This window comes from Otolemur garnettii, unplaced genomic scaffold (assembly GCF_000181295.1).
Source record: "Otolemur garnettii isolate 467f Iridium unplaced genomic scaffold, OtoGar3 scaffold00050, whole genome shotgun sequence".
Taxonomy (NCBI): domain Eukaryota; kingdom Metazoa; phylum Chordata; class Mammalia; order Primates; family Galagidae; genus Otolemur; species Otolemur garnettii.
Genome location: NW_003852445.1, coordinates 6,723,450 through 6,726,284, shown reverse-complemented (window position 1 = coordinate 6,726,284; position 2,835 = coordinate 6,723,450).

The following is a 2,835-nucleotide window of genomic DNA, read 5'->3' as shown; positions in this document are numbered from 1 at the left end:
AAAAAAAAAGAAATATGGAGGAATACAGTTTTTTTTTGTATCAGAAGTTGGAGGCTGTTTGGGAAAAATTAGGAGGAAAGCTTCTTACTGAGCTGATTATGCCATGTCATTTTTATATTTGAACTTGGTGACTATTACTATTACATACCAAAACATAAACTAAATAAAAACATAGGGAAAAAAATCACAATCCCATTTAGGGGGGTTCTCGTCTCCTAAGGATTTGAAAATCATTCTTTAAAGAAACTGAAAGCCTTCAGTGGTTATGGTTGGGTGCAGAGAGGAATCCACCTACGATGTCGGCTGTGGGTGTGTCCTGTCAGCTCACCGAGGACAAGGGCCTTGTTTTATTCAACCGTGTGCTCCCCATGCCATCACGATGGGTGCCACCGAGTAAGCACTCACTAAAGGTTGTTAAATGAAATATGAAATAAAGTCATGAATAGAAAGATTCCTAACCCAATAATGGGGCATTTCAGTCTTGGCAAAGGGGCCATATGGCAAAGGGGTCATATGGATATAAATTGCCCCAAAGGAGGACTTTGAGCAAGAAGGAAAACAGTGATGCTGTCCAAGTTGGAGGTCAGAAGGTGGCTCTCTAATGTAGCCATGGCTACACGTGGGGTCTGGAGGACAATGATGAGTAGATGCCAAATAAAGCGTAGTAACAGTGATGAAGCAACAAATACCCCGGTGTGGGCAGACCACCTTGCCAGGGGCCTTTTCACTTAGACCGCTTTGCTCAGGAGCCCAAAGCTCTTCTTTCAGCAGGCAAATCATTGGTTGGTAGCTGACCCCAGCCCAGACTCTGGGCTTCGGCCCTGCGGCGAATGGGCCCAGCCCAGGCTGCAGTACACAGTGGACTCCTGGCACTGGCCCTGGGTGGTTGGCATCGGTTACACACTGACAGGAGTGTCAGTTATGTTGGAGCCAAGCCCGCACTCCCCTTATCTCCTCTAGGCCCTGGCTGCCACCTTGCAGATGGCCCCCCGCCCGAGGCAGAAGAGTGCTGACCAAACTGTGGCTTCTGCTGGGCGCTCTCTCCCTCCTCCCACATTGGACTCAGGGGCCCCTGTAGATGGGTGGCTCTGTTTCCTTTCAAGCCTCCCTCGTACTGCTCTGGGTGGGAAGTGTATTTGAGTGGAGCTTTTCTGCATTCCAAGGGCCACAGAGCCCTGAGCCTGAGACTACAGGGCCTGCCAGGGAAAGTGTTGAATTGAAGTGGTTTGCCTGGAGCTGGATGTGAGAGAAGCCAGAGCCCCTGGGCCCTGTCGTGCCTGTGCCTGTCAGATTCCTGCACTCCCATCCCTCCCTCTCCCCAAGCCTTGGCTCTGACTGAGTGAATTACCCCTCAGCTATGACCTGAGCCAGAGCACCCTGGTGGCATCAGCCACATGTCCCCTGAGATCTGAGTGTGTATTTGGCAGGGCGAGGAGGGCGTGGACAAGCTGTCAGGACAGGCCTAGCCTCTGGTCTCTGCTGTTGGCCTTGGGGAAATGTTCCAGCAGGGAAGCTCCCAGGACTTTTTGCTTTTTTCTCATTGCCTCAGAGTGAGCAGTGTTCAGAGGTGTCCCTCAAATATGATTTTGTGGCCCAGAGGGCAGCTGGGCGTTTGCTAGCATAGATAGAGGGCTGATTCTGCCGGGGTCCTAGCACTGTAGCTCCACGGCTGCCTTGACAGAGACTGACCCTGCTGAATCTCAATCTCACTTCCTCCTGTCCCTTCCTGTCCTTCCCACTCACCTCTCACACTCAACTCACCCTCTCCTTCTGGGGCCTACATCTTACCCCTGGGGGAATGCCAAGCCTGCACTGAGGAGACCAGTCAGCTTCTTCCAGAAGTCAGCGGAGTTGGGGCAAGGAGGGGCTGAGGGGCCCCAGGGCTGGTTTCCCTGTTTCCCTCCTCAGGAAACTTCCCCACTTCCCTACCTAGAATCTCGGCTTTTTGCTTCAAAGCCTGGAATTCCAGGTTGGTCACTCGACCAAAGCACTCCTGTGTCAGGTCCAGGTCAGAGGACAGCCAGACCCACCCGTGCCACCCCCAACAGTGGGTCGGAGGGTGAGGAGCCCCTCCCGGGCGCCTCAGGCTGGAGCCTCTCAGGTTCCCTCAGAGGGAGGGGGCTGCCGCACAGCCAGCTGCAGCTGTGGGAAACCACACACCGCAGCCTGCAGGTGCATGGGGCCTGGGGGAAGGGGAGAACATTAACTATTTCTTGGGAGCAGCTTTCCCCTTTCCTTCTATTCCCATACTGTAGTTGCCGCAAGATGTTGGGTGCCATGCTCCACAGGAGTGTGAGGTGGGAAGCTGGCTAGAGAAAGGTCACAGGACTTGCAATCCAGGGGTGCAAAGACAAACCCCAGTCTTGGAAGGCCTAAAGCCTGCAGAGAGAGGCCAAGGCACCCACGCCAAGGCCCCTGAAAAACCTTGAACATGAAAACCCTTTTCATGTCTGGTTGCCACCCTTCTGAGCAATTCCCTCCAAGTCATGGAACTGCGCCCAGGGAGGGCAGAAGGGAGCCTTGTCCTCAGGGGACTTCCCACTGAGGACCCCAAAGGCTGCGGTGGGGTGCATTAGGCCCATAGGCTCAGCCTCAGGAGGGCAAGTGGTGGCTGAGCAGACTGCTCCACTCAGCCTGTGCTCCCACTCACTGTGTGCTCCCCCTCCTCAGCCTGTGCTCCCACTCAGCTTGTGCTTCCTCTCAGCCTGTGCTACCACTCACTCAGCTGTGCTCCCCCTCCTCAGCCTGTGCTCTCCCTCCTCAGCCTGTGCCCCCCTCCTCAGCCTGTGCTCCCCCTCCTCAGCCTGTGCTACCACTCACTCAGCTGTGCTCCCC